At 49.6% G+C, this 25,123-nt stretch overlaps 1 protein-coding gene across 2 annotated transcripts in view; it reads left to right on the top strand.

Annotated features, from left to right (window-relative positions):
* Nucleotides 1-25,123, top strand: part of VAC14 (VAC14 component of PIKFYVE complex) — a 190,671-nt gene that overhangs the window by 124,717 nt on the left and 40,831 nt on the right. The window lies entirely within an intron of this gene.

Below are 25,123 nucleotides of genomic sequence, written 5' to 3'. Positions count from 1 at the left end.
TCCTGCTTGCTGTTTATCTGCCTGTAAGTAACAGGGGTAACAGTGTGACACCAGGAACCAGAGCACGCTTTGCATGGCATGTAGCACCCAGCTGGACTCAGCGTCTGTGTTCATTTGGGGAAGTGTCTAATGGGAGGCTTTCTTTAAAATGCAAACTGGTGCGTGTTTCCCCGGGGGATCAGGGGGAATAGAGCCCTCCCTCTCTTTGCCCCCACCCCTGCCCAGTTTGTGGTCAGAGCACTAAAATGAGACCCAGTTTTTTTCCTGAAACTTTAAAAGTGCACCTAGAAATCTACTGAATTGAGCACTATGAATTTTTAAAGCAGGAGCTGCAGGGTTGCCATGGTTTCCCGTGCCCTGAGGGGTGCGCTTCTGAAAATTGATGGAAATAAATAAAATAAAATGGAGAATTACAATTTTCCTACTTCATTGGGGTGGGAAAAACCTCTCTCCAGTTTCAGAGCTTTCTTGACTTCTGACTTCTCTCTCCTCCTCTCCCCTCTGTGTCCTAATTTTATCCTTGCTCACAAAGCTGCTTCCTCTTCAAATTCCTAAAGGGCCACAGCTGTGGAGCAAGGCATGGATGCAGCGCTTCCTGATGGGGTCGCCCATCCAAATGTCACATGGTGGGTCACACCGCTTGCGTGTGCAGCAACAGGTGTCTCCCTTGGCTATTGCTAATGCAATGCAGGCTTTTTAGCATCAGAACAACCCCCACCCACCTGGCGTGGGCCACTTAGAGAGGGAAAGTGGTGGTAGGGCTCTGCCCCTTCTCCTGATGCTGTCCAGAGCTGGTCGGAAGGGTGGTGAAAGGCGGTTGGAGACCACCGGAAGGAGTTGCAATGCTAGGTCCAAGCAAATAGAGCTAGTGCAGGAAGCAAGGAGTGGGGGGAAGCAGCCCTCCTTGGTGTGGCATGAAAAGCGCAGATATGGAGATGGCTGCAGATGTGCCATGGGATAAGAGACAGTGGGTCTGCTCTGAGAACAGGCCTATTGTGCTCGGGGCGCGGCTGCCAGCTGTTGCAGGAGCCGGGGAGGGTGGTTGTTGAGAACAAGGAAGTGGTGGTTGGATGGTGGGGGCAAGAATGGCAGCAACCAACCTGGGTTCAGATTGTGCTGGGGTCTGTGGGACAAATCTTGGAAGCGCTGTGTGTAAACGGGAAGCCTTGCAGTTCAGCAGGTTGAACCCAGTTCTATGTCCTAGGCTCTGCTACTTGTAACCTTGGACAAGATGCTTCACCTTTTGCCTTAGTTGCTCCTTCTATAACATGTGGGTGATGCTCACCTTCCCTGATAGTGCATTTCATCCCGAGGTCTTGGGGCAATTATTACATCCTGATCCTGCTGTTCTTTGTTTCCCTTGTTTAAAGAGGGAGCAGAAATAACGCTATGTGCCCCATTGCCTGAGTGTGTGTCTAGCGCCAGTAAAACAAATTACTGGAGTGCTAACTGGGTCTTAGTAAAAAGTCACCTGATTTATTTAGCATGTGGCTAAGGCTGGGGAAGAAGCTTCAGTGGAATTTGCTGCAAGTATGATGGGTATTTTATTGTTGCTGTATATTAGTTATGGTGCATTAGCAATACAGTGCAGGAGTGACTTACTGAAAAGTGAAAATTGCCTTTATTAAGTAATGCAGAGGAATGTTATTAGGTGCGATGGGGGTGGACAGCCACTCAGATCCAAAGGTACTTGGAGGGGTCAGCAGACTCCACTCCATCACTAGGAGGAGGTATTTCTGCCTACTGCTGAAATGGATTTGGTGTGTGTCTAAATCCCAGTTTCCATCCAGCAGCTGTGCACTGATAACAGGGCTTTCCCATGTGTCTCAGAAAGCTCATTGCCCCATGCAAGTGCTAGCTGTGCTAGGGAGAGCCAATTTTTGAGCTTGCACAGTGAGAGAGAGGTTGAAATTCTGTCGGGATCAGGGAAAGGGGCAGATTTTAATGTTAAAATGGGGTGAATTTGGAGTAACCCCATTGGAGTTACTCCAGATTTACTGAGATCAGAATCCAGTGCAGGCTTCTGTTTCAGGAAGAGAAGAGGGTGGGGAGACAGCAGTTTTGGGGGATTGTTTTGGATCCCATTTGCCACTCGCCATATGCTCTCTTCTGTTGCTGTCCTATAAACGTACAAAGGGTTTTGTAAGCCGTCTCCTTCTGTGGGAACTGGTCCTGTGTCTTTCTCCAGATTTGGAGCTGCTGCCTAGACCCTCCGTTCTTCCCAAGGCCTGGTCCAGAGAATGCTATTGGTGCAGAAGCTGGAGGGCTGGGGAGGGCTTGTGCTGTTAAAAGCATCCCCTCGGCCACGGTCTGATCCTGTGGTGTCCCTTCGGGGAGGCCTGGGCACAGAGCAGTGAAAGGGGGAGCTGGAGCCGGGGGGATCTGTGAGCAGTCGCAGTGGCAACGTTTAGATTAGCCCCGTTTCCAAGTGAGACGTTTAGCTCTGCTGCGGCAGCTGTGAAGAAGGGCAGGTTCTGTCCTTATTTGGAGATATGTGTCTCACTGGGAGAGATCCAAAACAAGCTGATCTCAGGGAATTGCTGCCCAAAACCCACCGCCCTTAGAAGGGGCAAGGCCAGCCTGAAAGAGCTGTAGCTGTTTGTTGGCCTGGTTGTGGTGAAGCCCAGCAAGAGGATGCGGAGGGGGGAATCTTGGTTGTGCAACTGCTCAACAGTGGTGCAAATCAAGCACAATGCATAAATACGCAGGGAGTCTCCTCCCCCTCCCCCGCCTCCCCCAGCGCACACACAGTCGCTGGCCTGGACACAGGGACCCAACAGCCATGAGACCCTGGGCTAAGCCTACTGTGCAGTCTCATTCCTCGCTGTTTAAAGGAACTCGGCAGCTGGGTGCTGTATTTAATGGCAACACAGCATCAGATCAGCTGTCTACTCCATACATTTGAGTGCAGCTTCCTGGCACTGAGCCTCTTGTCTTCTCATCCCTTTTCCTTTCCTGCAGAGCTTTTCCTGAACTGTCTTCAGTCCTGGTTTTCTGACCTGCCACCTCCCCCTCCTTTCCCTGGCTGAGCCCTCTGCCTCTTCCCCTGGTTGTGCTGCCTCTAAGCCTTTCATTCGAATCCCTATCCCTTATCTCTGCCTTCCACCGCCCACAGATAGCTCGAAGGGCGCTAGACACCTAGAGCGCTATGGAAATCCCAGATCACCTGGGCAGCTGTGGAGAACATTTTGCTGGGCTTCAATGGCAGGGGGTGACCCAGAGCTGTGGATTTAGCCACCTGGGCTGAAATATTTAGCATTTTAAAAGGAGGAGCCTAACTTGAGTCCATCCTAGGGTATTTATTAAGTGGCCAAGACTTGAGAAGTGCTGCTCTCTCACGCTTCCCCGGACAGCAATGAGAGACTGGCGCTGTGGGAGTCTGGCCGCTGAGACGGTTGCCTGGCTGTGCATTGAGGAGGCTCCTTTTAGACTCCTGCTTCTGATAATCTTGGTCTTGTTTTAAATATGAACCCTTTGATTAAGGGGAATAAAGCCATTATTAGTCCTGGTTCTGAATCCCCGTCCTGTGAGAGAGTCGTCCTTGAGGCTGCACTGATGCAAACCCCTGATATGGCTTATGTCTACATTGCGCAGTTAAACCAGGCTAGCCTAGCTCGAGGGCAAATAGCCATGCTATTACTGTGTCCCAGGGTGCAGCCAGAAGTTGTGTGAGGAGGGGGGCCAAAGAGGCGTGCGTGGGGTCCCACCTCATGTTGCTGTGACCTCTCTCCCTCCCACCTTCCCCTTGTACTGGAGAAACAGTGACTGGCTGGGACCTTAATCCCCCTACCCTCCCCACCAGAGAGACTGGAACCTCTTTTCCCCCATCTCTCCCACCAGCAATGAGTCTGGCCAGGACCTTTCCCCGTTTTCTCTCTGTCTTGGCCAAGGGGAGCCTGGGCCCATTGTGCCCTGGGGGTATCCTCACTGTTTTTTGGGGCATGGCTCATGAGGAAGCACTCTGCGCTTCTTTCCCAGTCCTGGGGGGAGAACCTGTCTGCCCTTTGGGGGAACCTCTTGGGGACTGTCTGCGTCCTCACTGCAAAGTAGGTGGGTTGCAGCCCCAGTCGAAGTGGAGCCAGGTCTAACCCACACCCCAACCGGCTCAGCGAGGCCAGGCTTTGAAGAAACTCCAAATCTGGGTCGTGCTTTTCTGTGTAGACCTGGAGAGGGGAGGCTAAAGTCCAGCTAAGAGCCTGGGGTCCCTGTGCAGTAGAGACATGCTCTGCTGGAGAACTGCTGCGACTTTCCCCAGAACGCTCACTCGCAGCTGTGCCCTGAGGTCAGGTAGGCCTGTGTGCAAACCCTACCCAGACAGGACAGGGTGGGCACTTCCCAGGTACTGGCCACAGAGCAGGGAGTCTCTTAGGGTGGCTAGTTACTGGGGAAGGATGTTGAATAGGAGTTGGATTTGTGACTCGGCTGTCAGAGGAAGGTCAAGTGAGAGAACCCGTGGGAGGAGACGACTCTGAGCGGCCGGTCCAGCAGGGACTGCACGTTCCCCCAGTAGAGCAGCTGTTGTATCCAAAGAGTTTGGTTCCAAATAGACGTACCTGCCAATGAAACCCCTCAGCGCTCCCCCGCTATTCCCTCTGTTTGCACCCGACTTCCACTTCGTAGCTCGCCTTTTGCTCTGCTTCATTTGGTGGCATGTCCTGGCAGCTCCCAGCTAGCATGGGTCACACTGTGAGGGAGAGGGAGGCACGTGGCAGAGAATGCGATAACAGAGCCTTGTAAAGGAGGAGCGCTGCACACACCAGCAGCGCTGCCCTTCTGATCGGTTCCATGTGATGGTCAGCTGCCAGCGTGTTTGCCCTGTAAAATTGTATCCCTGCTGCTGTGTTTCTCCTGGCGTGCAATAGGTCCAGTGTCCTCGCAGGGCTGGGTCAGGGGATGGGGAAAGAAACCATTTCCCGTCTTGAGCCCACTTCCCAGAACAGCAGTGGGGAGCTAGACTCTGGCAGTCGGCACAAGCCACTTTCTTGCTGGGCTCCAAACTCCCTAGCAGTGCTGCACCTGGCTCCCCTGCCGCTCCCGTGGGGTCAGTGCTGCTGGGCCACTGGATGCTTCGGGGCAGCATGGAGATGTTTGATTGGAGCAGCATCCCTGCAGAGCTTATACTTGTTTCCTGGCCATGCTGCAAAGCCTAGAGTCAACCCCGTATGCTGTGCCACTCCATCCCGTCCCCTACTAGAGGGGCTTCCTGCAGGGGATTTGCATCCTCTTGGATTACACCTGCGACCCTCACCACATACAATCCCCTCTCCCCCCAATTATCGGGCAAGAATGGGGTGGCATTTCCAAGTGGATTCTGCTTGCAAAGAAACCACCCTCCTGCGTGCAACTTGCGGCCTCCTCCTGCCCCACTGGGATCTGATGCATGGAAACCAACGAACAGCTGACCAGGGGGACAGTCCACCCGTTCCCTGCACTCGGGGCTCTGGAGGCGGCCATGAAATCCTCTGTGGTGGTGGAAGCTCCCATCTGGGTTTCAGGGTCTCTGTGTGAGAGGTGAAGTAGATGACCTACTGCGAGCTGGCCTTCCTTTGTGGGCTGGCTACGCTGTCAGCCCTGTCCTCACTACCCTGCTCCAGTGCAGGTTCTCACTCACACACACTGAGGAAGGTGCTTTAGCCATTACTCAGCCAGAAGCGCTGCTGCCCACCCAGAGTCCTCTTCCTTGCTCTGTGTAACAGGAATAACCCTTTTAATTTAAGGAGTTAATTTTTAATGATCTACGCCCTGCCTTTCATCACTACTGCTGCTGCGTGCTTGTGAGCTCTGCATAGCTGATGGCTGCTAGCACACGCTGCTGCATGTTACGGGGATGCAGCATGTCAGCCTTTTACAGGCTGGCTGCACATTGTAAACAGCACAATTCTCTTCTTTCCCAAAACTCTAGTGTGAGGCCGGCTGGCCTTTCTCTGGGTGGAGAGACCCAGCCCTGGTTCTTGGGCTCTAAGGTGCGTCCCCTTTACACAGCCATATCCCATTCCCTCTGTGTGGATTGCATGTTGTTTCCTTGAGATCTCATGCTGTCTTCTGGCTTTGTCCTCGCTGCCATCATAAAACAGGTGCAACAGACGTGGGAGAACACGCTTCCGAGTGATCAGCCTCCCCTTCCCAGCATTCCCGGGACCAACCCCCGACACCTGGGCGGGAGCTGCAGTGTGTCTCTGACACACCCTCTTGGCTGGGTATTGGCAGGACTGGGTGGCAAGCGCCGTCACACCGCGTTCAGAGTGGAGTTGTCAGGAAGGGAGCACGGCTGGCATTTCCAGTTTCCTGGGCAGACGTGCAGTGTGTGTCGGTGGTGGATTGTGGCCATGCAGTTGAAGCATGGAGCCCTGTCGGTGTTGCTGTGGGAAAGCTTCTGGCTGCAGCAGGGCATAGCTGGACAGTAGTGATCTCCCAGTGCCGGAGAAATTGGGGCACAAATACATCGGGGGCGGGCTGTCTGTTGTGTAAGAAGTCACAAAGTAGAACTCCAGGAAACACCTACAGGGGCTGCAGGGAAACGAGACAGACCTTGCAAATCCTCTCATCAAAGGACCTGCAGTTTCCCATTTCAGGGCAGGTGAATCAATTAGTGCTGAACAAGGAGGGCTGAACTGCAGCCAGAAATTTTTAATAAATAGTTGAAATAAAATCTGTGCAGGCCCTTTTTGCTGCTGCCGGCGCTTGCGGTTTTCTTTGGACGCTGGTGGAACATGCGCGCATGCAGGCTGAATCTTCCCTGGGAATCAGTGTGATGGGGTGTAATATAGAGCCTTATGGGATCTAGCACAATGCATAGCTAGGAATCTGAGACCAATCCTGCTGGATTGCTTGTTGATCTCATGTGTGGTAAGCCCTGCAGCAATGACTTTGGGTCGAATAAAGCTTAGCATAGCATCTACCAGTTTGGCTGAGCTGCTGTGGCTATGGCTAATTTGAGTCCTGCAGGCAAGTGAGCGCAGTTGTATAAATCACACATCCCTGGGGAACAGGGACTAGAACCTTGGACCTTTGAGTCCAGGCCTCAACCACATCAGCTAAAGCAGAGCTGTGCTAACTGGTGGTAGTTCGGTTCCTTCTCCTTTCTGTGCACAGCCAGCCACTGTGGGGAGATATCACTTACTCATACAAGCAGTCAACACGTTACAAACCAGCGCCCTGCAAGTCCTGCTCAGTGGGCCAGATATAGATTCCTCTGCTTCACCTGGCTGCCTGGAGCCAAAGGCAACTTGACATAGCACTTTGAGGTAGGTTGTGTGAATGCGAGGGAGGGTCTATCACGTGGCGAGAAAGGGCAGGGAGCATGGCATCCGCCATTTCCCCCCTGGGATATTTCCCTGTGTCCTTCCTCCTCATGACACGGTGCTAGTTCTACCGGTGACACCAGGTACATGCATTGGCAGTGGGGTGCTCTGCACATGGACACCCCTAGCTTATTTTGGTTCACCTTCCAATTTCTTCCAATACATGTATTGGGCACCATATGAATGCACTCTGCTGCCTCCAGGCCCTGGTCAGCCTTTGGCTGTCACAGCATGCCTCAGCTGGCAATGTCAAATCATCTCATCTTCTGCAGCTTCTGTCTAGCACTGAAACCCCTCTCTGCCCCTTCCTCGGAAGCAGTAGCCTTGGACACAAACAAGCTCTCCAGCCAGACACTTTTTGACCTGAGCAACAGAATTTCCACCATCAAATGATAGGCCTGGCCCCTCCTTTGGGTATTACTGTGTGAGCCACATCTGTTCCAGATACAGAGCCCAGCTTTGGCAGCATACAAGGTATATGCCCAGCACGTCCCACTGGGCACTTGTCTGCTTTTAGCCTGGAAGCGCCATAGGCCAGGCACTGTCATTGACTAGGTTTGCCCTCAATTGTGATGTCTTATCAGGCCTCCAAAGGTTTGCTAAACAAACTTTTGAGGTAAAAAGCTCCCTTTTTCCAGGAGCAGCCTCTAACCTACAAAGCTGCAAGATGAAAAGCGGCTGTAACTCTACAGCTGAACTGCTAAATAGATTTACTTTGTGAAAACTTGTCTTAAAAAGGACACAGATTTGAAGTTGTCATTTCCACACAGCCCCGAATATGTTCAGCTGCTGCAGCTGTCCATCAGTAGCCCGACCGCTTATGTCTTTACTGACATGCTTTCCTATGTTTTTAATGGCTTTTCTCTCCATCAGTGCTGGGTGAAAGACCCACACAAACAAAACGAGTAACTGACTCTGGAGGCAAGCCGTGCCCCTGGCTCACGCAGAGCACTTATGCAATCCACAAGCAACTAAACAGCTTATAACAGAGGGAAGAGAACAAAAGTGTTGGATCTTGGGTGGTTGTCACAACACTAAATTTGAAATCACGGCAGAGTTTTTTTTTTAAGTTGACACCCCTTTATAAGAACCTGGCTTCCGCAGCAGGAACAACTTTAACCCAAGAAGACCTAAGGGTTAAGGTAGAAGCCAGCAGGTGCATGGCTTTTCATTGACTATTACAGTTCCAAAGTGAGTCAGCCCCTAAGGAGACAGTCAGCAAGATTTAGTCCCTAGCCTTAAGGATGCATCTGCATTGCAGCCAGGGTAGCGAATGGCAGCTCGTGGAGACATGCCTGCACTAGCTGACTCTAGTGAGCTTGCTAAAATTGGAAGTGAGGACACAGCGCAAACCCACCTGGCTCCCTGACGTACATACTTCCTTGTGCATCCTCACCTCCTAATGTTAGCAAGCTAAGCAGCATACAGCCAGCATGGGTACATCTATGCAAGCTGCCCTTCGCAGCCCCGGCTGCAGTGTAGATGGACCCTTCGGGTCCACCCTGCCAATGCTACCAGCCTTGTCAGTCCAGTTGTAGTCAATGCATCTAGTCGTGGTGGGATCGACACCTGGGAATCCATGTTTGCAGAATGTTGGCCCTGACTGCCGGGAGGGAAGGGAATCTAGTGCCAGCAAGTGCAGCTTCTGCTGGTGTTACGGACCTTGTATGGCGCGATCCTGTAGTGCCCACCTGCTTCCCCTCTCCATCCCTCAGCGCTTCGGGAGCCTGTCTGACACTGAGACTTCCATCCATCTTCCTGCGTGACGTGACATGACAGGTGAGCTCACATGCACTGGCTATGCCTGGCTCCTATTTTCCTGGCATTGCTCCTGCTCGCAGGCGTTGCAGTGGACGGAGGACAGTGCAGGCTGCGTTCCCCCAACCCCACCTCTCTCACTCCGGGTGTGTGACTGTGCCACTGAATTCTCAAATTCTCAGGTGAGGCCCTGAATGGATTCCAATGTTGACGGAAAGCAAGGAGCCAGGAGTGTCATGTGGAAGCAGGTGTAGTGCAGACTGACCCAGCTTTGCTGCCTGGACCTAAATCCTTCTCTGTAACCTTCCTACTTGACTGGGGCTTCTGAGTTCCCAAGGTAGCTCCCTGCACTGCTCTGCCAGGCCATTTAGGAGGTGGTGATAGGGACAGGTAGGCCAGAGAACAGCCTCCAACTCATTTCCACCCCAAGACTGAAGTGCAGGAGCTCAACCCAATCTGCAGAGATGCAAGGACCACTTCCCCTATAGCTATGCAGATGCTCTGTGGTTGATTGCATGCTGCAGATTGTGATACTGCATGGTCATGAGCGGCAGTAATAGTAAATCCAGAGCGCTGGGTGCTGGCCAGAGGGGCCCTGGGGAGGGGAGGGAATGGCAGAGCAGGTGACATACAGCCCGTGCTCGCTTGTGCCCTGCCCTTGTGCCCAGTCTTTTTTCTAGCGCCCCTCCCACTAGCTCTCTGGAATCTGCTGTATTGCTTGGTTAGTTAAAGCCACCTGTTTTCTCATGCTCCTTCCCCATCTACTGTGTTACAGACCCGTGTTCTGTGTTGTCCTTCACTGAGTGGAAACCCGTCAACAGAGTGTATCTGCTCCGGGTTTCCCATGTCGCTGACATGTGATCTGGGAGTTGCTCTGCTGATGGCTTCAGCTGTTGGCTGCTGTTATGGAGGCTGGCAGCTGTGCTTGGTTGGTTGACTGGCTTTGGCCAGTTGTTCTTTCTTCTTCCCCGCCCCTCCCATGCTATTGTCTCCAGAAACTTGCACGAGGGTGAAAAGTGCTGGGCCTGCAGCACAAGCTGTGATTCCCCCCCATCCGAAGGGGTGGCTCAGCGGGGAGGAGGGAGGCAGCGGCTGTTCGTCCACTGCCTGTGTTTTCTCTCCCTCTCCATGGACGTCTGCAGCAGGCAGTGTCACCCCAAATGTGCGAGGGACTGTATGGACTAGACATGAGTATTTAAGGGGAAGGCGGCTCAGGCTTTGTCTGTAAGCTGTAGGAATGGACTCAAATGCAAACCAACTCCTCCCCTAATTAAGGTGGGAAATCCCTGCGAAGCTGACTGTGTAAACTGAAGGGCTTTTACCCAAGTGGATAGCTGTGGAGATGCTGGTCCTTGCTAGAGGTGCCCGTGCAAAGTGTCTGCCTGCTGCTGGCCTTGGCTCTTCCCCTAGGTGTGGCATGCAGAGCTGACTGCGAGGCCCAGCTGCTGCTCTCCGGGGAGGTAGGGAGCAGAGCCCCGCAGCTGTAGCAGCAGGGGGCAACCTGCCAGGGGTTGGAGCAGCTTGGTTGTTGGGCAGCACTGGGGGGGCTGTCTTGTGTCTGAGCAGACCTCCTTTGTCATCTGGGAAAGCTGGCTTGTACCCAAGTACCGGTGCCAGGGGACGAGGCTTTGAAAGCTCTTAGATGTGCTTAGTGGAGGCTAAATGGCTCTTTCTGGAAAGGCTGCTCCCTGCCCCCTGTGAAGATACATTGGGACAACCTCTCTCTAGCTCCTTCCACCCCACAAGTTCAGGGGTCACTGCAAACATGAGTGGCACTTCAGCACACCCCAGTGGGGCAGGATTAGCTCCAGTTCCATGCTTTCCCAAAGACCCTTGCCTCAATCCCAGCTGTAACCACTAAGCCATAGCTGAAGGTAGCTTGCTACCTCTTCTCTGGGTTTCCCACTGCCCCTCCGGGGGTGTGGAGTGGGACATTTTGTTTCTTTTCCCCACCAGCTTATTGAGAATCAGACATAGAGATGGGGCTGGTAAACATGAGAGGCAAAGCATTGGAGTGCCCATCTGTCCTTAGTGTGTCTGGTGTGTGCGCTGTTCCTTTAATGCAAAATGTTTTCAGATTTCCCAATGCTACCACACAGAAAAACAACAACAAAGTCCTGTCCTGCCTAATCAAAACCAGGCCTGAAATTAGCCAGCAGTTTGCATTCAGATTCCTTCTCGATGGGAACAAGGCCTTAGCCAGCAAAATGTCAGAGTGTCTATTTATGGAAAATGATGCCTTGGTTTTGATCAAGGGGCGAGAGGGAAGGAGAAACAGAATATTTTCCTTAAAATGCCTGCACCGGAGCGTAGGCAAGTGAGGGGAGTATCAGAGATCATTACGTCTCCTTCAGAGCTGCCTTCCTGGCTGCCTGCACAGTGTTTCCCAGGAAGCTTTCCAGTGCACTTCTTGCTTCTGTTGCACTGGCTTCTTGTTGTGCATCCTAGCCTGACGGCCAAGGAAACTGGCTCCTCACTGAGCCTGCGGAGAGCTTAGCTCTGCTGACCCATACTTGCAGGGCTGTTCTTGGGAGGGGAAGCGTTGCTCTAAAGGCCAAGGCAGCACTGAGCTGCAGGGCTCTGGCAGAGCAGACCTGCAAGGTAGAGGGTTCAGCTAAATGAAGGGCTCGTCTCCTGTTGCCCCCCAGAACTGACTGGATCATGGGGTTTGGGCCCTGACTGGCTGCAGTTGCCCCCAGAGCCGCTCAAGCCAGGTGTTAGCTCCTCCCCTCCCCCCCGACTGATCTTTCTCCCTTGCCTGGCTCAGGTGGGGGACTGCACCCAGAGGCAACTCCAGTGTGGTTGGGAGTGGTCCTGGGAGCCAGGGGCACCAGGGGTGGACGTGTGTACCTATAGGGGGTGAAGCCGCGCCCATGTTGCATCGGCTGTGGATGGAGAGCCGGGGGACTCCTCCAGCGTGCCGGCTGGGAGTTCATGGGGCGGGGCTGGAGTGTAATGATGGGTGCCCTTTCTCTCCCACTCAGACACTATAGGGCCCTTTTGGAGACTGTTCTCCCTGCCCAATTAAATGTCTCTCCTTGCTGAACTGTAGCTTGTTCCTCGTGTCTGCCAGGGAAGGGTTGTATATCCTGGAAAAGTTGCTTCCCTGGGGTTGTGGAAGTAATGGGTTCAAGAGACCCCCAGTCTATCTGCCTTTGAGACATGGTCAGAGGCCCATCTGTATCCCCTGGCTTTCCCAGGGGGTTTGAACTCCGTGGCCTCTCCTGCAGGAGATCAGACTAGATGCCCAGAGTCGTCCCTTGTTGGTCTTGGGGGAGAATGCCCTGTGGGTGCTGATCTGTCTGAGGTTTGTATATGTTTCCAAGGGGACAAGAGTGGGACTGGAGCCTCCAAGGAATGCGCCGTAGGTTGGCTCTTGGGACTGATACATGTCTGCCAGGGGAAGATCCTCCTTGCCACTTTGTCTCTGGATGCTGTAGTCACATGGTATCTGTGACAGACACGGTAGTCTCCTGCAATAATCTGGCAAAGGCTGAGTGAATTAAGTTTAAGTAACCAGGCGAATTAGAAATGGCAATGTTTGTGTTACTGTGGGATTGTCTGTAATGCCTCTAGGGCGGACAGGACTGAGGTAAACCCCTGGGAAGTACTAGGCACTTCAGAGAACCAACAGATGGACCAGACTAGAAGGAACTTTCCTAGGAAATCTGAGATGGTGGGGAATGGAAACCTCTACCTCTGGACCCCCTGTTTTGAAGTTGTGCCATGAGGACACGCTGATCACCTGTTCCTAAGGTCCCAAGATCAAAGACCCAAACTGTATAAAGGGCTGGCTCTCAGATTCATGGCGATACTTGTTCTGAGCTCAAGGTGTTTTGAGCTCATGCCCAAAGAAACCTCTGTGTGGAGTCTGAAGTACTGATTTCTGCCAGAGCCCTAGCTGGAGTGATCTCTGGTAAGCATGTGTGGGGGTTCTTTGATTGTTTAATATGTTCTCTCTGTAATGCTTTCACCTTAAGAAGAAATGTGCTTCTTAGGAAAAGCTGTGTGCTACCTTTATAACTAAGGGCACTTATTCTGTTTATACCCACTGAGGAGAGGACAAAGCAGGCCTGTTTTAGGTAGTGTTGGGGAATTCACAGTGCAGGCAAGGAACTGTGCAGCCTGGAAAAATCCTGGTCAGGAGGGAGAGAGATGAGATGAGATGATTGCTGAGGAGCAGGGGAGCCTGAAAGTGGGGGCTCTTGCAGGACTACAAAGGGGGGGAAATACGGGTACAGTCACCCTGAAATGTGACAGTACCATATGCCACCATCACTAGAGGGAATAATGCTTCCTATTCACTGCAGGGAAATTGCACTCAGTCTCTGTGGCAGATGAGTTAATGTGGCTATTTTTTAAACATGAATAATCCTCCCCATTAGATTCGATGGCTCCCAACAGAACGTCGCTTGGTGACATTTTCAGTATTGGCCTAACTCTGCTCCCAATGAAGACAGTGATAAAATTCACCATGTGCTTTTGAAAATCTCATTTAGTACTGGTATAGTATATCTCGTCTTTACAGCATCCCATGTGGTTGGGATCTGCCCCGCTGCACAGGTGGGGAGAGGTGAACGCAGAGACTGCCCTGTCCCAAACCACAGGAGGAGCTGGGGCTAGAACTTGGGGTGCTCTGCTCACACCTCTGTGGTAGCAGCGCTCCCTGTAAAACAAAAGAACAATTTCCGAGGCTGTTGCAGCCAGGAAGAACCAGAGGAAAGGGATGTGGGGTTGGGAGTAGTGGCAGGAGGAGGAATATTTCTGCCCTTTGCTCTCAAGTCCCTGCTCTGCTTGAATGTTCATTGTCTATTTTAGCCAGGGCAGCTGGGTTCAGTGAATGGTCCCAGCCCTCTGCTGAAGGTGGCTGGGAGATCCTGGCTCCCTGCAGTGCCACGTTTCCTTCCTGGCAGTAAGGCGCTAAGATTTGTTTTCCACTTCACTGCATCATGTTTAACTTGAAATAAGCAAGCAACTTAACCCCCAGGGCAGTCTCCCTTCCTTCTCAACTTCTGCTAGCCCCTGTCTGAGTTTGCCGCTTGCCATGGTGTGCCATTAGGTGTAGCATCCTGACCCAACTGGCCCCCTGGCCTGTTCATTCCACAGGCTGATCGCTGCCTCCCCTCCACCAGGGAGGAAGTGTTTAATCCCAAAAGCACATGTCTGCAGCCAGTTATGTAAGAATAATTGGTATAAATGGGCTTCTTTATTGCTGCCCGTTCCCTTTTAACACAGTCCATAAAGAATGTTAGATTAGGTTACGTAAAACTGCACAGAGAATCTAATTGTCAGCTGGTACTGCGTCACTAATTGTACCGGCGGCGCCTTGAGCTGCTACTGCTTCTCCAAGTCCCAGCCACCCTGCTGCTAATAGAGAAAAGCCGCTTGGCTAGAGAGGTTTTGCTGTGCGTGCTGAGCTTAGCAGGACCCAGGGTGGGAAGTTGCCACGAAATCACCCCTTTCCTTCTCCTGTTTAGGCGAGTATGGAGGATGCTGTTGCACTGATTTTCCAAAACACTGCAGTGAATTGTGTGCTGGTGACACACAATGGAGTGTGGCAGGGCAAGCTTCTCCTCTTCCCGCTGGCGTTCCTGCGCTCCTCCCTGGAGAGAGCTTTCAGTCTATTTAATCCTTGCGTGGGCTGCCGGCAAGGTGAGCAATTGTGAGAATGACTTAGTGATGTGGGAGCTCATCCCCCAGGAACTGGACTGAGCCTCCTCCATCCAGCTCAACACCATTGAAGATCTTCGGAGCACTGCTTTGGGAACAAGGGACCGAGCAGCGAAAGGCTCCCATATCCCTTGTCAGTCCCCTGAGCTCCCTGCAATGGTGCTTTTTGTGATGCAGACAAGGCTGGAGGGAGAGGAAGATAGTCCCAGAAAGACACACTGGCCCTGGGGCCTCTATGTGGGTGGGGAGCTTAGACAGGCGTATAGGAAGAAAACCCAAATACCCTGGTCATATCCCTCTCAGACAGGCTTAGTGCACCCATCACCCTGGTATCTAGGTGCAGATTGGAGATGGTGAGCATATGGCTGATGTAGATGAAGAAGGGGGCATGCAGTTTGAGGATTGGTTGCCTGCAGTCTCTTCCAAGGTTGGTATCTATCCCATCATTCCAGAGAAGAGCAGCAGAGCATCCAGTGGGGCTTTGCACTGAACAAAGACAAATCCTCACAGACTGGAAAGTTGCCTATAAGTGTTTAACCCAGAATGCCTCAGGCTTTCACTTTTTTACTTGTTGGCTAGATACCTTCCCCGAGCTATCCATGAGGCCGTTCATGCTGAGTCCTGAAAGGCTGAAGCTAATTGAAAATTCACCCATGTATATGGAATAGCTCTTTCTCCCTTTGAATTACACTTCAGTATCCCATCTTCCATCCACCTGGAGTTCCTCCCACCCATAGCACTAACAATCCTGCTGTAAATATTTCTGTCAACAGCAGGTGTCATCACCCCACTGTCCGCTTCCTCTCCTAGATTCTTAACATATTAAATGCTGGTCCCTGCAGTACCCCAGTATTTGCTTCCCTGGACTCTGAGAAGCAGCTGTTCATTACAGTGCTTCCTATGTGTTGCAATCCATCTTGGGACACTTCTGCTTTACCCGTTGGCTGTTTATTTTCTTTAATAGTCTCTTGTGAGGAAGCTTTTTAAAAATCCAAGTACATTAAGTCAGCAGGGTCTCCTTCATCCAAAGCTTTATTGACTCTTTCAGAGAATCCAGAATAGGTTAGAAAGGCAGGATTTACCCTCCAAAAGCCGTGCTGCTTTGACTTCATTGTATACTCATCCCAAATATTGTGTTACTGTATCCTCAGTCTGAGCCAGGGACTGTTTTCTTGGTCCTGTGACTCAGCCTTCTGTTAAAGAGTTCATTTTAAAAAAAAAATTAACAAAATCTGTTCTTCACGTGCACAGAGGTCTGACTTTTCACAAGGGCCTCCCTTTCTACAGTGACCTATCTGTGATGGAGTCCCTGGGGTACAGCCTGGAACTGTGGGACCGCTGTGCTCTCAAACTCTCCAGCCTGGGCTGTCTCTTACAGTGCTGTGCCAGTGACAAGCAGTGAACCCCTGGAGTGGCTGTGATCACTCAGCCACCAGCATGCAGCAGCACACCCAGCTAAATTGCATGAGGGCTCCCCATGCCACTTATGAACCATACACAGGGAAATACCAGCAAATCTCTCAAGCCCCCAGCATGGCACCCCAGAAATGTACCATCTTACATGGCTCAAGACCACCTCTGAAACAGTGCGAGCTCATTAATTAATTCACCACGTCATCAAAGGAAAGTGGATATGCACCAGCCTTTGTACTCTGAGCAGATTTCCCAAGCACTGTACACACTGATAAGAATAAAACATTAAAATAAGTTTGACTACAGAAAGATTGATAAGTTATAGGCAGAAAGGTCAGAGATAGTTACCAAAGAAAATAAAAAATAAACACGCAGTCTAAATCCTAAACCTTCTTAGACTAAGCCCTGGTCTATACTTACCTGGTGATTTGGCGGCAGTCGACGGGAGTACACAGAGTAACTTGCCTAACTCCTGTCGACTGCTGTGCTTCCCTTCTGTGTGGTGTCTTCACTGCACTGCACCGACGGGAACCATGTTCCTGTTGCCACAGCGCTACACCACTTGAGGGGGTGGTTTACCAGCGCCGACTTCTGGATCGACTGAGCAGGTCTTCACTGACTCTCAATCAATCCAGATAGGTCAATCTGATGGCGGAGACTTTGCATACCCTAAGCAGTATTTGAATCAAGCAGTTTTTCTCACTGGATGTTGCAGGTAGGTTACAGTTCCTAATACACAGACTGAATTTCTTTCTCCGCTTGGAAACAATCTCCTCAGTTCAAAGTCTTTGTCTTCCTGGCGTTCTTGTGCCTTCATCATAGATGTGGGGAGGGGTGAGGTGATCTCATGATGCCACTGTCCCTTATATTTATACTCTTAGTCCATGTCCCTGGAAAAAACTGGCCCAAGCATGTCCAGGTGGGCCCCTTGTTGAGTCACATTGTTGAACAAGCCCTATTGTGTGGAGCTTGCACAACAGTCTGATGATTCTGATGATCAACAGATGGGTCAGGCAGCGGTGCTACAAGGAGAGCTTTGGGATGTATAGTAACTGGGAGGCATTCATGGACAGAGGACTGTTCTCTTGCGATGGACTTCACCTGAATTGGACAGGAAAGGCACTTCTAGGATAGAGGCTGGCGCAACTGATTAAGAGAGCTTTAAACTAGGGAGCTGGGGGAGATGGTTGGGAGATGCCCAGGTAATCTTCACACCTGATTTTAGCATTGAGAGGGAGGAAGATGAAGTAAGAAAGGACACAGCAGTGGGGAGCAGAATGGACATTAAGAGGAAGGGTGGTGTAGATACCAGTCTAACAGGCGATATTGACAGTGGAATGACTGTGCCAAATCAGGTAAGGAACGTGAGCGAAGCCAAACTGCAAAAATTAAGATGTTTGTATACCAATGCAAGAAGCCTGGGTAACAAAATGGAGGAATTAGAGCTGCTGGTAGAGGAAGTGAAACCAGATATTATAGGGATAACAGAAACATGGTGGAATAATAGTCACGACTGGTGTACAAGCATTGAAGGGTATGTGCTGTTTAGGAAAGACAGAAATAAAGGCACAGGTGGTGGAGTAGCGTTGTATATCAATTATGAGGTAGACTGTAAAGAAATTAGAAGTGATGGAATTGATAAGACAGAGTCTGTCTGGGCGAAAATCACATTGGGGAAGAAAGCTACTAGAGCTTCCCCGGGGATAGTGCTTGGGGTGTGCTACAAACCATCAGGATCTGATTTGGACGTGGATAGAGACCTCTTTAAGGCTTTTAATGAAGTAAATACTACTGGGAACTGTGTCGTTATGGGAGATTTTAACTTCCCAGATATAGACTGGATGACAAATGCTAGTAATAATAAGGTCCAGATTTTCCTGGACGTGACAGCTGATGGATTCCTTCACCAAATAGTTACTGAACCAAGGAGAGGGGATGCCATTTTAGATTTGGTATTGGTGAGTAGTGAGGACCTCATAGAAGAACTGGTTGTAGGGGACAACCTGGGTTTGAGTGACCATGAGCTAATTCAGTTAAAACTAAATGGAAGGATAAACCAAATTAGAACTATGACTAGGGTCTTTGACTTCAAAAGGGCTAACGTTAAAAAATGAAGGGAATTAGTTGGGGAAATGGACTGGACTGAAGAACTCATGGATCTGAAGGTGGAAGAGGCTTGGAATTACTTCAAGTCAAAGTTGCAAGAACTATCTGAAGCCTGTATCCCAAGGAACGGAAAAAAATTCATAGGCAAGAATTGTAGACCAAGCTTGTAGCCTATAGAACTATAAAATCAGGCTACAAGCTGGATGAGTAAGCATCTCAGACATGTGATTAAGAGAGAGCAGAAAGCCTACAAGGAGTGGAAGATGGGAGGGATCAGCAAGGAAAGCTACCTCTTGGAGGTCAGAACATGTAGAGATAAAGTGAGAGAGGCCGAAAGCCAAGTAGAGTTGGACCTTGCAAAGGGAATTAAAACCAATAGTAACAGGTTCTATAGCCATATAAATAGGAAGAAAACCAAGCAAGAAGAAGTGGGACTGCTAAGCACTGAGAATGGGGTGGAGGTTAAGGAAAATCTAGGCATGACTGAATATCTAAACAAAGACTTTGCCTCCATTTTTAATGAGGCTAATGATGAGTTTGGGGATAGTGGTAGGGTGGCTAATGGGAATGAGGATATGTATTACCACATCCGAGGTAGAAGCCAAACTCAAACAGTTTAATGGGACTAAATCGGTGGGACCGGATAATCTCCATCCAAGAATATTAAAGGAACTAGCACATGAAATTGCAAGCCCATTAGAAGGATTTTTAATGAATCTGTAAACTTGGTGGCTGTATTGTATGACTGGAGAATTGCTAACATAGTGCCTATTTTTAAGAAAGGGACAAAAAGTGATCCGGGTAACTACAGGCTTGTTAGTTTGATCTCAGTAGCATGCAAGGTCTTGGAAAAAATTTTGAAAGAGAAAGTAGTTAAGGACATCGAGGTTAACATTAATTGGGATAAAATACAACATGATTTTACAAAAGGTAGATCATGCTAGACTAACCTGATCTCAGTTTTTGAGCAGATAACAGATTTTTTAGATGAAGGGAATGCAGTGGATCTAAATTACCTAGATTTCAATAAGGCAGAAAGGTGGATAAGGAACTGGTTAAAGGGGAGACTACAGCGGGTCATACTGAAAGGTGAACTGTCAGGCTGGAGGCAGGTTACTAGTAGAGTTCCTCAGAGATCGGTCTTCGGACCAATCTTATTTAACCTTTTTATTACTGACCTTGGCACAAAAAGTGGGAATGCGCTAATAAAGTTTGCGGGTGACACAAAGTTGAGAGGCATTACCAATACAGAGAAGGATCGGGATATCATCCAGGAGGATCTGGATGACCTTGTAAACTGGAGTAATAGAAATAAGGTGAAATTTAATAGTGGAAAGTGCAAGGTCATGCATTTAGGGACTAATAAGAATTTCTGCTATAAACTGGGGATACATCAGTTGGAAGTGACAAAGGAGGAGAAGGACCTGGGCGTATTGGTTGATCACAGGATGACTATGAGCCACCAATGTGATGTGGCCGTGAAAAAAGCTAATATGGTCCTTGGATGCATCAGACAAGATATTTCCAGTAGAAATAGGGAGGTGTTAGTACTGTTATACAAGGCACTGGTGAGACATCTGGAATACTGTGTGCAGTTCTGGTCCCCCAGGTTTAAGAAAGATGAATTCAAACTGGAACAGGTGCAGAGAAGGGCTCCTAGGATGATCCGTGGAATGGAAAATCTGCCTTATGAGAGGAGACTCAGAGCTTGGCTTGTTTAGTCTAACCAAAAGAAGGTTGAGGGGAGATATGATTGCTCTCTATAAATATATCAGAGGGATAAATACCAGCGGGGGAGAAGAATTATTTAAGTTCATCGTCAATGTGGACACCAGAACTAATGGATATAAACTGACCATCAGGAAGTTTAGACTTGAAATTAAATTCAGGTTTCTAACCATCAGAGGAGTGAAGTTCTGGAACAGCCTTCCAAGGGGAGCAGTGGGGGCAAAAAGCATAGCTGGCTTCAAAGCTGAGCTTGATAAATTTATGGAGGGGATGGCATGATGAGACACCCTAATTTGGCAATTGACTGATCTTTGACTCCTGGTGGTAAATATGCCCAATGGCCTGTGATGGGACGTTTGATGGGGTGGGTTCTGAGTTATTCCAGAGATTCTTTCTTGGGTGTCTGGCTGGTGAGTCTTGCCACATGCTCAGGGTTTAACTGATCACCATATTTGGGATCGGGAAGGAATTTTCCCCAGGGCAGATTGGCAAAGGCTCGGGGGGGGGGTTTCACCTTCCTCTGTAGCATGGGGCACAGTTCACTTGCTGGTGGATTCTCTGTACCTTGAAGTCTTTAAACTGTGATTTGAGGACTTTAACTCAATCATAGGTTAGGAGTCTGTTACATGAGTGGATGAGTGAGGTTCTGTGGCCTGCGTTGTGCAGGAGATCAGACTAGATGATCATATTGGTCTCTTCTGACCTTAGAGTCTGAGTCTTATTGAATTGTAAATCTCTTGTTTACCATTCCACTGCTGATCAATGGTAATTTAACGCCCACCTGGGTTCCGGTCACCTCCTTTGTTGTCATTGTAGAACTAGCAGTGTGAGACTCCCAAACTGACAGCATGTCTCATTAACAACCATAGAGCAAAATCTCATAGCTTCATAGACACTAACAAGACACACATTCTGACCGAATGAAGAGTTTCAGCAATGCTCCTACTAATGCAGCCCAATATGCCGTTAGCCTTCTTGGCAACAAGGATACGCTGTTGACTCATATCCAGCTGTAACTCCCCAGGTCCTTTTATGCAGAACTGCTGCCTAGCTCGTTGATTCCCAGTCTATAGCTGTGCATCGGATTCTTCCATCCTAAGTGCAGGACTCTGCACTTGTCCTTGTTGAACTTCATCAGATTTCTTTTGGCCCAATCCTCAAATTTGTCTAGGTCACTCTGTATCCTATCCCTTCCCTCCAGTGTATTTACCATGCCCCCCCAGCTTAGTAACATCCGTGAACTTGCTGAGGGTGCAATCTACCCCATTGTCTAGATCATTAATGAAGATGTTAAACAAAACTTGCCCCAGCACCAACCCCTGTGACACTCTGCTTGTTACCAGCTGCTAACTAGACATTGAGCCGAATGATCTAGCCAGCTTTCTATCCATTTTATAGTCCATTCATCCAACGCATACTTCTTTAACTTGCTGATAAGAATACTGTGGGAGACTGTATCAAAAGCTTTGCTAAAGTCAAGGTATATCACATCCACCGCTTTCTCCAAATCCACAGAGCCAGTCACCTCTTCATAGAAGGTAATCAGGTTGGTCAGGCATGACTTGCCCTTGATGAATCCATGCTGACTGTTCTTGATCACCTTCCTGTCCTCCAAGTGCCTCAAAATGGATTCCTTGAGGACCTGCTCCATGATTTTTCCAGGGACTGAGGTTCGGCTGACTGGTCTTTAGTTCCTCTGATCCTCCTTCCCTTTTCTGAAGATGGGCACAATATTTGCTTTTTCCCAAGCATCCGGGACCACCCCCAATCACCACGAGTTTTCAAAGATAATGGCCAATGGCTCTGCAATCTCATCAGCCAACTCCCTCAGCACCCTTGGATGCATTGCATCTGACCCATGGACTTGTGTATCTCCAGCCTGTCTAAATAGTCCTAGACCTGTTCTTTCAGCCCTGAGGGCTGCTCACCTCCTCCCCATTCTGTGCTGACCAGTGCAGTAGTCTGGGAGCTGACCTCCTCTGTGAAGACAGAGGCAAAAAAGACATTGAGTGCTTCAGCTTTTTCCACGTCATCTGTCACTAGACTTCTTCCCTCATTCTGTAACGGGCCCACCTTTTCCCTGACGTTCTTCTTGTTGCTAACATACCTGTAGAAACCCTTCTTATTACCCTTCACATCCCTTGCTAGCTGCAACTCCAATTGTGTTTTGGCCTTCCTGATTTCACTCCTGCATGCTCAAGCGGTATTTGTATACTCCTCCTAGGCATCTGACCAAGCTTCCACTTCTTGTAAGCTTCCTTTTTGGGTTTAACTTAACAAAGGCTTCTTTGTTAAGCCAAGCTGGTCGTCTGCCATATTTGCTATTCTTTCTGCACATCGGGATGGTTTGTTCCTGCGCCCTCAGTAAGGTTTCTTTAAAATACAGCCAGCTCTCTTGGACTCCTTCCCTCTTCATATTAGCTTCGCAGGGGATCCTGCCCATCAGTTCCCTGAGGGAGTCAAAGTCTGCTTTTCTGAAGTCCACGGTTCGTATTCTGCTGCTCTCCTTTCTTCCTTTTGTCGGGATCCTGAACTTGACCATCTCATGGTCATTGCTGACCAGGTTGCCACCCACTGCTACTTCCCCTACCAAATCTTCCCTGTTTGTGAGCAGCAGATCAAGAGGAGCATGGCCCCTAGTAGCTTCCTCCAGCAGTTGCACCAGGATGTTGTCCACAACACTCTCCAAAAACTTCCTGGATTGACTGTGCTCTGCTGTGTTGCTCTCCCAGCAGATGTTAGGGTGATTAATGTCCCCCATGAGAACTAGGGCCTGTGATCTGGAAACTTTCATTAGTTGCCTGAAGAAAGCCTCGTCTGCTTCATCCTCCTGCTCTGGTGATTTGTAACAGACACCCACCATGACATCACCCTTGCTGCTCTCACCTCTAAACTTACCCCAGAGACTCTCAACAGGTTTTTCTCCAGTGTCATACTGGAGCTCTGAGCAATCGTACTGCTCTCTTATGTACAGTGCAACTCCTCCCCCTTTTCTCCTGCCTGTCCTTCCTGAACAGTTTATACCCTTCCATGACAGTGCTCCAGTCGTGTGAGTTACCCCACCAAGTCTCAGTTATTCCAATCACATCACAGTTCCTTGACTGTGCCAGGACTTCCAATTCCTCCTACTTGTTTCCCAGCTTCTTGTGTTGTTGTACCAACACCTAATTGCCCTACTTTCTCAGTATGAATCAGAAGGCCTCCCCTGTTGCACCCTCCTCCTTGTGCTTCCTCCCAGTATCCCACTTCCCCACTTACCTCCGGGCTCTGGTTCCCGTCCCCCAGCGAACCTAGTTTAAAGCCTAGTTGAAACAGTCATATTAGTGTCTGTTTCACAAGTATGCCCTAGATCAAGTAACTTGTGTCAACATAGGTGTGCTGGAGGCTTAATGAAAGAGTATCATCTCCTTTAGTCTGGAGGAGACCATTAGCCCAAGTGAACAGGAAAAGGACTGAGCAGTGATAACAATCCTGCTTAACTGGGTTGCCTTTCAGCCAGGACAGATCCTGAAGCACTTTACGCCTGGCATCACGCACTGAAATCCCTTTGCCCAGTGCAGAAGCGCAGTCATGTGAAATGGAACAACTCTCCAGGAGCAGAGAGCCTCACTGCACAACAGATTAGGACAAGATGTGAAGGGCCGTGTTCAACTGAAACTTCAGGAAGGGAATGTAGGCAGAGCATGCTTGGCCAAGACACGAGGGCTCCCAGCCTTAACTCTTACAAAAAGTGCCATAAGATGGTTTAAAATCTCATTCAAAAGATGACCTCTACAGCAGCACAGCCCTCCACCCCAGCCAGAGCACTGGTTCGCCAGTGACTTTGGAGAGAAGTACGGTTCTTGATTTTTCCCATGAAATCACTGCCCTAGTTTGACCCTGCCTAGCTTATGAGATGTGAGGAGATCACAGCTTGAAGCCGTGTGCAAGGGAGGGTACTTATTGTTCTCTTACCTTAGCAGATGCCTCAGTCTCGCATCCAGCACGTGCTATCGGAAGTCACCATATGCTGCTACTGCTGCCTCTGAAAGCATAGGCAACAGCACTGGCAGGAAAGAGGAGAACTATCCTACTAATCTTTCAGCAGCACCTGTCTGTCACATTTAATCTGTGTGCTGGGAATGCATCCCGCCAGTCCTGAACCCCAGCTAGTCAAAGCAACGATTCACCAAGCAGCCTGTCAACACTTCCATCCCCCTTCAGGAAGGCATGTGTTGCTGCTTTTGCCTTCGTACATGTCTCTCCGATGCCTCTAGTATCCTTGTTACCCAATCCCACTTGGAACCCGAGAGCTCTTATCTGAATAGGAGTCAGGGGAGGGCTGGATCTAATGAAGTAAGTCAAGATAGCGAACTGAGCACCAGACCGGATTGGACCTTTTAAGAATTATCCTAGCTAGCAGGTTGCTAGTGGCTATGTCTACAGTAAGGTATTTTCTAGTATTGGTCCAGTTGAGTCCATGATCCAATAAGAGATGTTGTGGGGGAAACCCTAGTGTCGACAATGGGGGAAAGCATCACTTTGCTGACTCATCTGCTGACCTCTCCTAGTGTGGTCCTTAGAAGTTGGGGCCTTTCTACATTTAAATGTCTCCCTGTAATTTTATTGAACTCTAGCAAGAAATTCTTAATGAATGTCATGCACCTTGGGGAAAGCTGTTTCGTCTCCTTTCCTCCCCTTTCCTCTCTCCCCTCCCCCCCCAAATTTCTGTGTGACACAGAGTAGACTCTAGGAGAAGGGGGTGTTGTATGAATTATTTCACATTGAAAATAAAATCAGACTCAAAGTTTTTAAGCCTGTTTTTTTTTCCCCCACCAGTGACAAAAAGAAAATTGATCAGGTTCTTCTCTAGGGTCTCAGGACACTGAAGTCTGTTGGATCAGGGCTTCTGCTAGCACAGAACAGCAAAAGCGTTGTTGGGCAGCATTTCAGGTGTCCTTGAACAAACCATCTGGAACCGCAGCAAGCTAGGGAAATGTGGTGCCATTGCAGAGCAAATAAAAAATCCTAAAATCCAAACAAACGCCGAGAAAATCTGGTTTTTGGTTTCTAGTGAAAAATGTTAAAAACCTTGAGAATGCTGCAGTTTATTAAGTAGAACATTGCGGCGCTGACCTGCTGCGCTCCCATGGTAAAGCTTATGAAGC

Source organism: Emydura macquarii, unplaced genomic scaffold (assembly GCF_026122565.2).
Source record: "Emydura macquarii macquarii isolate MOO-44397 ecotype Brisbane River unplaced genomic scaffold, CSIRO-AGI_Emac_v2 contig_2503, whole genome shotgun sequence".
In the NCBI taxonomy this organism is placed as follows: Eukaryota; Metazoa; Chordata; order Testudines; family Chelidae; genus Emydura; species Emydura macquarii.
This window is presented reverse-complemented; position numbering and strand designations above follow the sequence as displayed.